At 44.1% G+C, this 13,822-nt stretch overlaps 1 long non-coding RNA gene across 3 annotated transcripts in view; it reads right to left on the bottom strand.

Moving 5' to 3' along the window:
• Positions 1-478: 478 nt before the first annotated feature.
• The window catches only part of LOC123640220, a 29,586-nt gene continuing 16,242 nt past the window's right edge, over positions 479-13,822 (bottom strand). For all 3 annotated transcript variants that reach the window (XR_006735914.1, XR_006735915.1, XR_006735916.1), the window contains exons 4-5: positions 2,512-2,659; positions 479-630 (exon numbers count right to left, since the gene is read on the bottom strand). This is a non-coding gene — a long non-coding RNA (uncharacterized LOC123640220). The remainder of the gene's footprint in view (positions 631-2,511; positions 2,660-13,822) is intronic.

The raw sequence follows: 13,822 nt of genomic DNA, 5'->3' as shown, positions 1-13,822 counted from the left end.
AACAGAGAAAAAAAATCTTAAAACAAATTATTTTCTGGCCAGGCGTGGTGGCTCATGCCTGTCATCCCAGCACTCTGGGAGGCCGAGGCGGGAGGATCGCTTGAGGTCAGGAGTTCGAGACCAACCTGAGCAAGAGCGAGACTCTGTCTCTACTAAAAATGGAAAGAAATTATATGGACAGCTAAAAATATATGTAGAGAGAAAAAAATTAGCCGGGCATGGTGGCACACGCCTATAGTCCCAGCTCCTAGGGAGGCTGAGGTAAGAGGATTGCTTGAGCCCAGGAGTTTGAGGTTGCTGTGAGCTAGGCTGATGCCACAGCACTCTAGCCAGGGTGACAGATTGAGACTCTGACTCAAAACACACACACACACACACACACACACACACACATACACAAACACAAAAAAAACAAATTATTTTCTTCCACTTGAAAAACCTTCCGTGAAATAAATGAGTTCACACAAATTTTCTATAATACTCTTGCAGGAAGGAAAATGTTTATTGTTAGGAGGAGAAAATAGTTGAACAATAAGATTATCGATCCCAGTCTCGAGTCTACATCTACCTCAAGTTGTTGCACGTACCACATGGGTGATCCCACGATGACTGCCACCAACCAGACCACACCTGCAAAAATGTTAAAATCATCAGAATAGCCCACAGTTGAGCAAAATATATCCATGTATAATTCTCTAATCATCAAGACCCCCTATTCTCAGGGCAGCCAGTCACTGCCGCGGAGCAGTGCAATGGTCTCCTCCAAGGTTGTCGCTTCTACTCTTTCACTGCTCTGGAATAGTCTTCCCAGGACAGGATTTAAATGTTTAAAACTCCCTAATAGTGTTCTGTTGCCTGTAGGATGAACCCGCTGAGGTGCTCTGTGATCTCACTCGCCTCTCTCCCGCTTCACACCCGTGCAAGGTCTTCACACCCATTCAAGGTCTTCACACCTGTGCAAGGTCTTCACACCTGTGCAAGGTCTTCACACCCGAGGCCTGTTCTGAGTTCCTGTGTCCCAGAATGCACCGTGCTTTTCATGATTCATGCCTTTACCCTGGATGGGCCACCCTAACCACTGCCTGTCTGTGGACTCATTTTCCAGGATTTCACTCAAAAGCCGCTTTGAAGGCCACCAACATTTCCTACTAAACTGATACTAATTCCTTGCTGTCTCTAGTGCAGGGCCTGTGTTGTCCTCACTTCTTCTCAACTTCCTCTGAACTCCCTGAGGGCAAGGACAATGCCATTTTTATTGTTTTGTTTCCTGAAATAAGATTCCAGGGAAAAGTCCTGGCTGCCATAGGGGCAGATCCATGTTTGTTGAATGGATGGATAACTTTAAACAGGTCAGACACCACCCTCTATCATTCCTTCTTAAAATCCAAAGTACGTTTATTGTAAGCACAATAACAGAGGTATTATTTTCTTATTTAGAAAACAAACACCTATAACTTCAAAAACCAGGGTGCTCGTGGCAGTAAAAAAGAAAAACAAAAGAAAAAAACCCAGGGTGCTCCTTCCAAATTCCCTGTCCCCCACGAGTCTGTCGAGAGGAACTGCTTGGACGATGTGCCCTTAGCAAAGGAAAACCAGATTAACCGCAGAGGAGCATTTCAACCTACGAATCTTAGCAGACCAGAAAGAGGACAGAATCAAGAGCCTCAGCTTTGATTTGGGGGCAGATTCCCCAGCTTAAATTCTGCTGGATCTTTCTATAGTGGGTGGAACCATTGAGAATACTGGGTATTGCTTTGGGTTTCTGGGAGCTGAGACTCACTTAATCCATAAGTTGTGTTTATGGTAAAGAAGGTTTTAAATGACACAATTGTAATTATTGAACAGAGAAATTATTCTGTTTTATAGGTACTAGGTTATAGGACGCTGCTTCGAATTTACCATTTGTCATGAGGTATGTGTCCATCCCGACGTGCTCAGCCAGGTACAGTTACAGAACTGAGACCCAGGAATGTGTAAAGCAAACTCATGGAGTGGGTGGCATCTGTCTGGGTCTGGCATCTCCAGGGCTCAGTACCCATCGTTTCCACACACGCTGTGACCTCCTACTATTGTGTTCTCACCCCCAGGGCCACCTCTGAGCAGGGCCCCTGTTTTCCACTTTTCTAAAAACACATTTTCTGCCCTCTGCCAAAATCTACCCGCCTGTTACCTTAGCCTAAAGCCTTCCTCACTAGGATGGCAGTTTGCCAGTCTAACGAATGTTGACATGGATGCCACTAACAGGCTATTCTAGATCAGCTGGCAGCAGCGCTGAGAAATTTCAGACTTAAACTGAAGAAGTGCATGTAAAGTGATGGATTTTTCAGTGTGCAGTGGGCCTGGCGGAGAGCGAGGGTAGAGGGAGCGGCAAACAGGGAGAGGACTGAAACCCTCAAATGACACCCCAGTGACCTCTAAGTCAAAGGAGAAGCTACTCATCTAGTTTATAAACATGGTTCTCTTTGTTCTGCAATGACATCAGCACCGCCACGGCGCACCCAGCGGCCTCACCCAGCGTCGTGAACGCCCTTCGGTGGGTGTATTGCCGCTTCGTCTTAAAAGGATGCACAAGTTTCCACAGCAATGCGGGTCATGGTGAGAATTTCTGCCACGATGGCCGTAGCCTGGACAAATGGCACCATCTTGCAAACGAAGGCACCTGCAGCCAGGAAACAGGAAAAGTCGTATATCAAAAAGAATAAATGTTTTATCTGTCTCTTTGTAATTATCATAGTTAATTCTGAGCCTCCATGCAAGAGTTTCATGACTGTAATTACATCATCGACACAAAATAATTGAAAAAGATTGTATTGGGTTATGTTTTCTTTCTCTAACTGAATTCTAAGTTCCCAAATGCTATGGAATTGTGTATAAGGCAATGAGAGGATAAATCAGTATCCAGCCATTGATAACGTGTAGGAAAAATCCAAGTGACCTTTACTTGGGGAAGACCAAAGTCAGGGTGAACTTGTCTCCCAGGCTCTACAGCAAAGAGTAATCTTTGATTCTTTCTTCCCTTTTGGTTCCTTGTCAAGTTGTGACAAACAGATAATTCTTATCAAAGACTCCCAGATTTCTTCTTTTTTCTTTTGTTCTCCTTTGATTCCCTGCCCAAGACTTTATAGAAGGATTATTAACTGAGTTTACTTTCTCCAGTACCATGGTCTCAAACTGGTGCCCACTGGGCAATATCTGGCCTGCAAACATACTTGATTCCATTTACATAATGTTTTAAAATATGTTAATACATTGCTAATCTTTTAAAATGTTTACACTGTCTGTCTGGCCCCTTCACCGTGGGAATTTGTGAGCCCTGGTCTGGCACCTCTGCTCCTGAACTCACCTGCTCACGGCCACCAGATTCGTTATTCTCGACCGTCAGACTCAGGAACTCCGGGAATGTGGAGTTGGCAGAGGCTTTCCCAGAGGTCATGTGGTCCCGATCCTCTCTTAAACTTTGCTTCCAAATGCTCTGCGTAAATACCGGTCGAGCACCCCTCATGCACAAATTGAAATCTCACATGCTCCAAAATCCGAAACACTTCTGGCCCCAAACGTTTCAGACCAGGGACACTCAACCGCCACCGCCCGGCAGGGTTCTTGCTGCCACATTTGCACCTCGGGGCTTTGCGAGGCTTTTCCTTCTCCTTCCAACGCTCCTCCCTAAGAAAACTCCCTCGCATCGTCACTGAAGTCCTTGTTCACACGTCGCTGCGGTGGTTAATTCCAAGTGCTACGCTGACCGGCTCGAGGGAGACCTAGACAGCCGGGGTGCGTGTTGCTGGAAGAGACTAGTGTGTGAACCCCCGACTGAGTGGAGACCCCCCCTTCCCCACTGCAGGTGGCAGCACCCCCCCACTGAGGGCTGGGACAGACCGGAAGGTAGAGGAAGGGCAAACCTGCTCTCTGCCTGCCCTTGGCCGTCAGCGCCCCCGGTGCTGTCACTGTCCCCCGGTGCCGTCACTGTCCCCGGTGCCGTCACTGTCCCCCGTGCCGTCACTGTCCCCTGGTGCTGTCACTGCCCCCGGTGCCGTCACTGTCCCCCGGTGCCCGGCCTTCACACGCAGACTGAGACTCAGACCGCTGCCCCTTGGCTCCCAGGACTTCATGTCTGGGCTGGGTCTTCACCCCGGGCCTCCTGTGGCCTCCAGCTTGCAGACAGCAGGTCAGGGACTGTCTCAGCCTCCATAACCATGGGAGCCGATCCCTCCTAGTAAATCTGTTTTTACACATCTCTGTACATCCTGTTGGTTCTATTTCTCCAGAGAACCCTCACTAATATAGTCTCCTTCTCAGTGAGGCCAACTTACTCCAACACCGTATTTGCAGTTGCATTCCGCTTCATTCCCTTCCATCTCCTCTCATTCCTCATCTCTTGTTCTACTCTTAGACCATAATTCTTTCCCCTTTTAACACAGATACACACATCTTATACATAATGCATATATTTTACTGATTTATTTTATTATTTATTGAAAGTCTCGGCCGGGCGTGGTGGCTCACGCCTGTAATCCTAGCTCTGGGAGGCCGAGGCAGGTGGATCGCTCGAGGTCAGGAGTTCGAGACCAGCCTGAGCAAGAGTGAGACCCCGTCTCTACTAAAAATAGAAAGAAATTATCTGGCCAACTAAAAAAATATATATATACAAAAAAATTAGCCGGGCATGGTGGCTCATGCCTGTAGTCCCAGCTACTCGGGAGGCTGAGGCAGTAGGATCGCTTAAGCCCAGGAGTTTGAGGTTGCTGTGAGCTAGGCTGATGCCACGGCACTCACTCTAGCCCGGGTAACAAAGTGAGACTCTGTCTCAAAAAAAAAAAAAAAAAAAAAAAAAAAGAAAGTCTCCCTACCCCTACTAATTAATAACCCCAGAGCGAAGATTTTTGCCCACTTTTACCACTGATGTCCTCCCAGCATTCAGAATGGCACACAGTAAGAACTCAATAAATGTTCACTGAATTGAAGAGAACCAGTGATTAGCAGGCTCTTAATCCCCAAAGGCGTGCCGTTCAGTGTGGGAAAGGCTCTACTTGGAGACAGTGCTTTTCAACTTCACCCACTTCTAGTTTTGCTTTCAAAGTCTCAGAACCAACCAACTATCTTTTCCAAACAGCGGTTCCTCAAATATTTGAAAGAAGCTCTCGTGTCAGTGTCACTACTAAGCCTTTTCTTTTTTAACTGTCCCGGCTGCTCCTCACTCGATATGCTTTCCAGACCTTTCAGAAAGATCCACGGAGAAAGGCAGCCACGATGGCCTGGGGACCACGTGGGAGGGGAACCACACGGGCAGGACGTGGCCCAGTCAACACAGAAACGGGGGCCTGTACTGCCTCCCCAGGTCTGAGCACTCCCTTCTGTGACTGCGCCTGAAGGTGACATCAGTCTTTCATGCTAGAAATTTCCAACGGTTGGCTTTTGTTAGACCTGAAATCAACTTGAGATGACCTGCATCAATTTCATACAAGTTTTTGTTAGCCCGAGGTTCTCCTCCCTCCTATCCTATGACTAAGGGAAAAATATATTTAGGTATCACCCTTTCCAATCCTTTTGGGGAGCCGCAAATGGCAGCCCAAGAGTCGATCCCAACCACTCTCACTACTTGTTACAATTTCCCAAATCCCAGCCCTGTTCAAAGTTAAGGCCCTTTTATGTTTAGAAAGACAGTTTAGATGCCCAGCGCAGGAATTTACTTTCAATGCTAACACATTTCACTGTGTTTAATACTTACCATTCTGTGAATGAATTAGCTTAATTACTCAAATCCTGCTTTGGATGTGATACTTGAATAAATGAATATGTGAATAAATTATTAATCTGGGTATCTGTCTTAAATTGTTTTTCTTTTCTTGCAAATTTGACCCAAATTTTTTTCTATTCTTTCAACCAAATTGTTTATAAAAGTGTTAAACAGTTCAAGGTTACAGGAATACCAGAAGAAACTTTTCATGAAATGAACATGGATCCATATGGTATCAATATATTTTAGATATCACTATGCAAACAAAAAAGAACTTTTGTTGCCATGCTCCTATAGTGTTATCTCATTATAGTGTCATCCACCCTAAATATGTTCCCTTTGCCTCTCGTAACAGCATGGGACACCTGTCAATTGATTTTGATATCAGGATACATTCTGATCCTGACTTATCTGATCTGTTGTTAGCCACTTGGAGCCTCCATTTCATCATTTGTTAAAAGGGATTAATAATACCTTCTTGTCATGGGACCATGGTATTTCATAAAGTGACATAAATACCGAGTATTAATATGTGATGTACTCTTTCATAAATGGCAGCTCTTTTATCATTGGGAAGCCCAATTAAAATAATTGTGGCAAATTTGGTACCCTTGGGGATGCTATGTTCTTTGTGGCTAAACAGACTATTAAAGGACAACTAATTTGATAACCTTATTTTCCAAATAAAGATATTGTAGTTCAAAGAAGTCAAGTGATGTGCTCATGTCCACACAGCTGCTTACTGACAGGATGAGGCCGCGAAGGCGGAATCGGTCTTGTGAGTCCAGTTCTTTCCGTGACATCACCCTCTCTCATCTTAACATGCTGTGCACACCCTTGCCTGCATGCTCGTAAATCATCTGTTCAATAACCCACTTGAGAATTTTTTTTTTTTTTTTGAGACAGAATCTCGCTCTGTTGCCCGGGCTAGAGTGCTGTGGCGTTAGCCCAGCTCACAGCAACCTCCAACTCCTGGGCTCAAGCGATCCTCCTGCCTCAGCCTCTCGAGTAGCAGGGACTACAGGCATGCACCACCATTTTCAGCTAATTTTTCTACATATATTTTAGTTGTCCATATAATTTGTTTCTATTTTTAGTAGAGAGGGGTCTCGCTCTTGCTTAGGCTGGTCTCGAACTCCTGACCTCGAGCGATCCTCCCACCTCGGCCTCCCAGAGTGCTGGGATTACAGGCGTGAGCCACCACGCCCAGCCTAAGTATTTTTTAAAAGTCCCATAATACTGTTGATTTTACATCAATTTCATCATGTGTAATTTCCTCAGGAACTTTGGAATTTCTGAAATGTCATAGAAAAGTGAAAATTATTATAATAACAAATGTAAGTGATGTTTTCTAACCACAAATTGAAAAATAAAATAGAACTGAAGAAGTTTCAGGTTAAGCCCACTGCTCTGAACTGGCCCAGAAAATTAAGGCTTTTTCACTAAATAAAAGTTCAACAACTTCCTGGCCAGGTGCAGTAGCTCATGCCTGTAATCCTACCACTTTGGGAGGCAGAGGCAGAAGAATCACTTGAAGCCAGGAGTTCAAGACCAGCCTGAGCAAAATAGCAACACCCCATCCCCACAAAAAATTTAAAAATTAGCCAGGCTTAGTGGTGCACACCTGTAGTCTCAGCTACTCAGAAGGCTGAGACAGTAGGATTGCTTGAGCCCAGGAGTTTGAGCAGTGAGCTATGATCACACCACTGCACTCTAGCCCAGGTAACAGAGTAAGATTCTGTCTCAAAAAAAAAAAAAAAAAGAAAGAAAGAAAAAGAATGAAAAAAAGAATTCAACAACTTCCTTTAACCCACTTCACAATTTTTCAGCTCTCAATCTCGAAAAACTCACCTAAACATTTCATTCTATGTACAGTGTGTGCTTTCTTTCCCTCCCTCCTTCCCTTTTTTCCAGTAAAATCCTTTTTTAAAAATTCATCTAAAGTTATATGCAAAACTCTTATTTATGGAAAAGAGAGGACAGAACTGTCCTGCTGCTGCTGGAGCATCAGCTACCCCAGCACTCACCCACACTGGTCATCACGGCTCCGGGTAAAACAGACTGAAAACCTCTGTATGAGCTCATTAAATATGAAATGTCCAATTCCGAATCAAAAGTTCAGTTAATTATATCTCAAGTATTTTTGAGAGACTTGCATTTTTCAAGTATTCTGACTCACTGCTATTTTTAAAATGCAATGTATATGTGGTAGGCACTGTGCCATATAAAAACTTTACATCCATTATTTCTTTTAATCTTCCTAACAGCCTGAGTCTTGGAGCTGTCAGCATTTACAGTAATTCAGTGGTTCTCAACCTTAGCTGCAAATTATAATCTTTTCTAACTTGGGGAACTTCTGAAAACTGAATACCAGTTATCACAATCAGACCAATTAAATCAGAATCTCTAGGGGTGGAAACCAGGCACCTGTGTTTTTAAAACCTCCCCAGGAACTCTCAGAAGAGCTGATGAGAAAGTTAATTTTCTATATTTTCTTACCTGAGTACTCTTCAAATGTAGTACTATAAATGCACTTGGATGTGTACTTCTCCTGATGATGCTACCATTACTTAGAATATTTCTGGAACTCCTTTTTTGAAATTGCTTTTAGTCAACTTGCCAGCCACCACTAGGAAATTCTTTCACTGTGCACAGCAGGATTTCAGGGAGACTCACGGAGGTCTGTGCACACCTGGGCAGACCGTCCCTCCCCTTGGCTGCACCTGTACCCATGGCGGGAAGAAAGTGGGCAGAGCCCTGTGGGTTCCCAGCAAGGCCACTACTCCATGCCTCCCCCAACATTCCCCACTCACCTTATTCATGCTTGGAGTCACAAAGGAGGCTAGAATTAGAACTGGTTTTCTACCCTCTTTCCATCTCATTTCCCACCATTCCCCACATAGAAACTGTATACTCTAGAAATGCCTTGCACGGTATTCTTGGACTACAACCAGCCTTCTTTCGTTCCTCCAAACTTCGGGCTGATCCTGGTCTCTAGAACACACGCTCTGCTGGGAACAGGCTAAAGTTTTCTTTGTGACCCAGCTAGAATATCATCTCCTCGGGGAAGGCTTCCTGACTCTTCCGTGCTCCTCCAGCAGAATAGATCCTCTTTTACCAAATTCTACTTTTGCTCATTTGGGGTATCTCCTATTCTCTGAGGCCCAGAGGGCATAAATAACTTCATTTTTCTATTCCCAAGGTAGAATGCTTTGCCATATTGGGGATCCTCAATACCTTTGTAAAATAACAAATTCTGAACTGATTTTCGGCTCAGATCACATTCTCTTGAACTCCCTTTTGTCAATTTATGGAGAGTTTTATGATTATTATCCTATCCTACAGCGTACCAGTTAATTCTCTTTCCATATCCATCTCCAGCCTCACTGCAGGCTCCCTCCTCTCCTCTGAACTTCCGTTTTGGTGTAGTTTACTTGATATCTAAAAACATTATTTATTCTATAAATCTGGTCCCACATAAACATAGGCCACCTCCAATTAAACAGCCTTAATAGAATGAATACCTTACACTTTTGTGACATGACCAAGTTTTTTCAAAGCACTTTTACTAACAGGCTTTATTCTCACACTAACCCTACAAAATGCATGAACAGCATATTACTTTAATTAGGTATTTAGAAGCTGGAGTGACATATTCTCCATGAAGTAGAAAGCAAGGAAACGAGAAAACTTGAGAAAAACCTCGGCAGTGAACGACTAAGCCCTCAGCAGGGGAGATGCACCATGTGGCCTTCCCTGGGCATCATTCCCAGGACGGCTGGGGCTAAATCTCTGCCTCATTCCACTTTCAAATTTCTCTAATCCCTAATGTTTTACTGCAAAAGTGAGACCCAGACATGCTGAATTAACATGTAGTAGAGCCAAAACAGTCATTCAGGTCTTTGATTCCCAGTATAAGCTCCCACTTGGCTTAGTTATGTTCGCCTCTTCAAATGGAACTATACACACCCAGCAGTGCAAACATACTTCATAAATCTGCTTTCACAAACATTTAGAAATGAAAACATTTCTGTCTTTTCTTCAAAAACAATTCTGAATAACGATCAAAACCTTTCCCATTAATTTTACGGAGTTAGTTGCACAGGGCAATTTTACCCAGATGCAATTATTCTACCAGAGTACATAAGAAAGTCTCTAACCCATAAGTCAATTTACGGCTTTCCACATGATGCGTCATTTTCTAGTCAATGCTCTGTACTCGATGTTTAATGCTTTTTTGGAAATATTTACACTATGGATGAGATGGGACTCAAAGATTTCAGCATCCTGACCTACTAACATTAGACTCAGTGCAAGTTAATGAAAGAAAAGGAATGCTAGGGAAGTAACCTGAAGATCTCAAATTGGTGGTGGTAGGATGAAAGAAACACCCTCCATGAGTTTAAAAGGAACTGGCAATGGGGTGGAAATGGCAGGGCTTGGAGGCATAATGATCCATTTCTCTCACATTTCCAACCATTTTCCAGGAATTCTGATGTGACCACAAGAATGTACCCAACTGTGAAAATGGGGACACAATCAGGACCTTCTTCCCAAGGTGCACGTAAGCCTTAGTGGCGAGAATGCAATGCACCTCTGGCTGTGGGATCACAACAGGACACTCTCCAGCTGTGTCTCTTTGGGGGGACTGATCTTTCGGGAAATGTGGGGTCTACTTTTTTCCCCAGCCTCCACATACTGCTCCTAACTCAGTGGCTCCAAATGGCTCCTCTGTAATGTCTGCTCACTTCTAGGGACGGAGAATATCACCTCTCCTTTATCAACCAAGAGGGCATATGTTTTCTGTGTTCCTTCTTCCTGAATGGCTTTGTTAATACAATGTTTAAAAAGAACTAGTCCAATTTTCTAGAGCCATAGAAAATCTATTTTTAAAATATGACATATGCTCTTTAAACATTAATTCTCTTAAAATTAGCATTTAAAATGGAAATTTCTATGCATGATTTTGTTAGGTAGTGACAGAAAAATAGAAAATTTTTCTTGTCTAATTGGACGCTGTTATTTTCTTAGGAATACAAATTACCATATAAATATATTATTTCGTTTCTTATAAAGTAAGGTTTACTATTTTAATAAATGTTCACAACATTAGGAAAAAAAAAAAGAACTAGTCCAAGATGTTTTCTTCTGAAAATGCATCACATTTGTTTCAGAAAGTTTTTAAGCCTACACATGAACAGATGCGCGTAGGTACAAGGACCTGCCTGGAAGCCAGGCAAGTAACGGAAGTGACCTGGAGGTTGGGGAAACGAAGGGATGAGATTTTTCACTTTATTTTGATTATTGGAAATATTTCAGTCTTACTTTTATTAAGAAAGATGGGGAAAAAAGTAGAGGGGAGTTCGACTTCCCACCTCACCAACCCGGGGCCTTTCCAATCTATGACTTTAAGAGACAGGTAGGAAACACCTGCGGGAGCGAGTGGCGGGGGAGAGGTGGGGACCCCGGGAGGGAGAGGTGGGGACCCCGGGAGGGAGAGGTGGGGATCCCAGGAGGGATGGGTGGGGACCCCCTAGGGGAGAGGTGGGGACCCCGGGAGGGATGGGTGGGGACCCCGTGAGGGATGGGTGGGGACCCCGGAAGGGAGAGGCGGGGACCCCCGGGAGGCAGAGGCGGGGAAGGGGCGGCGCGGCCTCGCTCACCCCCGCCCGCCGTCGGAGAGGTCGTGCGGCGCCGCGGCGGGGACGCAGGAGCAGGTGGGGAGCAGGTCGCGCAGCGCCAGGGGGCAGATGAAGACGCCGGTGCCGGCGCCACGCAGACCTCCAGCGCGTGCCCGCAGCGCCGGGGCGGCTCCCGCGTCAGGCTGTGCGCGCGGCCGGCCCAGCGCCCCTCCCCGTCCCCGTCCCCGCCGCCCCCGCGCCGCCCCCCGCGCCGCCCCCCGCGCCCAGCCCAGCCCGCCCCGCCCCCGCGGGCGCCTCTGTGCGCGCAGGTCAGTTCGGGTTTTGGGGTTTCCACAGTTCCACGGTTTCGCCTCTTGGGAAATAACGTGGGCCGCAGCCACCACAGCAAACAGGATTTATTTTAAATTATTTTCTCCATTAAAAACTAATTATAGGCCGGGCACGAGGCAGGTGGATCCTTTGAGCTCAGGAGTTCGAGACTAGCCGGGACAATAGAGCAAGGCCCCATCTGCACACGCACATAAAAATTATTTGGCGGTGGTGGCTCATGCCTGGAGTCCCGGCTACTTGGGAGGCTGAGGATCGCTCCAGCCTGGAAGTTCAAGGTGGCAGTGGTCTGTGTTCGTGCCACTGCACTCCCACCTGGGGGACAGAGACCCTGTCCAAAACAATAACAACAACAAAAAGAGCTATCTCTTGGGGTGGCATATTCTAGTCTTCCACGCGGTCTTCCAAAGTGACTGTACCATTATGCATTCTACCAGCAATGAGTGAGAATTCCTGCCTTTCCTCCAGCAATGGTTTGTCCTTTTTTAAGAGTTTAGTAATTCTAGCAGGCGTGCTGTGATATCTCATTGCTGCTGTAATCTGCTATTCCCCAACGATATAGGATGCTGAGCATCTTTTTGTATGATTATTTGCCATCTATGTATCTTCTTTGGTGAGGTGTGTGTTGAGATCTGTACCCCTTTTTAATTGGGGTGTTTGTCTTCTTATTGTTGAGTTTCAAGACTTCTTTTTATATGTAGAATGTGAATTGTTCCTCCGGTGTGTATTTTGCACATATTTCTTATCATTCTTTGGCTTGTCTTTTTATTCTCTCAACTTGACCTTTCACAGAGTATAAATATTGAATGTTATAACAGCCATGGTATTATTTTTTCTGTTGTGGATCAGATTTTTTTCTTGTGTGTTAAAACTCATCACCAAACCCAAGGCCACATAAATTTTCTTCTTTGATTTTTCCCAGAATCTTTAAAGTTTTGCATTGTAGTTTAAGTCTGAGGATGATTTTGAATGAATTTTGATGTAAGTTGTAAAGTTTATATCTACACTGATTTCATTCCATATGTTTTCCCCTTAATTGTTCCCTCCACCCCCGTTTTTCTGAAAGACACAGGACAGTGAACCCATCTGAGTTTGAATTTCCAAATCCTGGTTCTGAATGTGCTGAACTTGGAATTTATCTGGTTGGTTTAAAACTCTTCAGGTTTTAAATAATTCAAAACTGTTATGAGGGCCATTTGTCCTTCAACCTTGGTATTTAAAAACAAAAAAAATGTATGTTTTACTTCCCTCTGTGCAAAAAATAAAATGCTCCAAACCTGGCAAATCCAAAAGAGAGTTGATCTTAGGTTAAGTGTATATTAGTGAAAGGTATTAACAGAAGTGTGTGTTCATAGCTGTGTACTTTTCAAGGTAAAAGAAGCATGCTCCTATTTAAACATAAATACTGAAATATAAACTTTCAGATTTTTCTCTAGGATTCTAGGCTCACAAATCCTTTTTCACTTTTTGTTTATGAACATTCTGACCAAATGCTGAATCAGGTATGTGGGAATCATTAGAGACCTACTGTTCATTTCAGTCTTTTTTAGATCTAGTGTCCAAGCCATATCCACCTTGTTTGGGATCTATAACAGCAATAGAAAAATGCATGAAAACTTCCATTGATTTAGTTCCAGAGTTTCCACTACACTTACTGGTTCCTATCCTACACAGACTCCTTTATTGACAGTCACCTGACATCCTATGAGATATTGCCACTTTCCTCTTCAAAGTTCTCTACATCCAGTGCTGCATCACTCTGAACCAGCCACCCTTTGTTCGCCACCTGAACCCAACAATTACTTGCCACCATTTTGGGAACTATTCACAGTAATGTAAACCTTACAGACAAAGCAACCATGATTTTAATGAGGTTTTATGTGGTAAATACTTTCAAAAAAACAAAAAGTTATGAAGCTGAGTATGCTATCAGAAACTTAGGCCTTGAAATACAAGCTTCTCACAGAAATAAAATAATTCCAGGTGGTTACATTAACTGCCATCATCCTGATATATCAATTGCCAAAAGATAAAGAAAGACATATTTTTTTATTATGGTAGGTATGATTTTACGTTAGTTCACAACTATGAAGTGCTCTAGAAACAAAAAGGTGTCCTA

This window comes from Lemur catta, chromosome 6 (genome assembly GCF_020740605.2).
Source record: "Lemur catta isolate mLemCat1 chromosome 6, mLemCat1.pri, whole genome shotgun sequence".
NCBI lineage: Eukaryota > Metazoa > Chordata > Mammalia > Primates > Lemuridae > Lemur > Lemur catta.
This window is presented reverse-complemented; position numbering and strand designations above follow the sequence as displayed.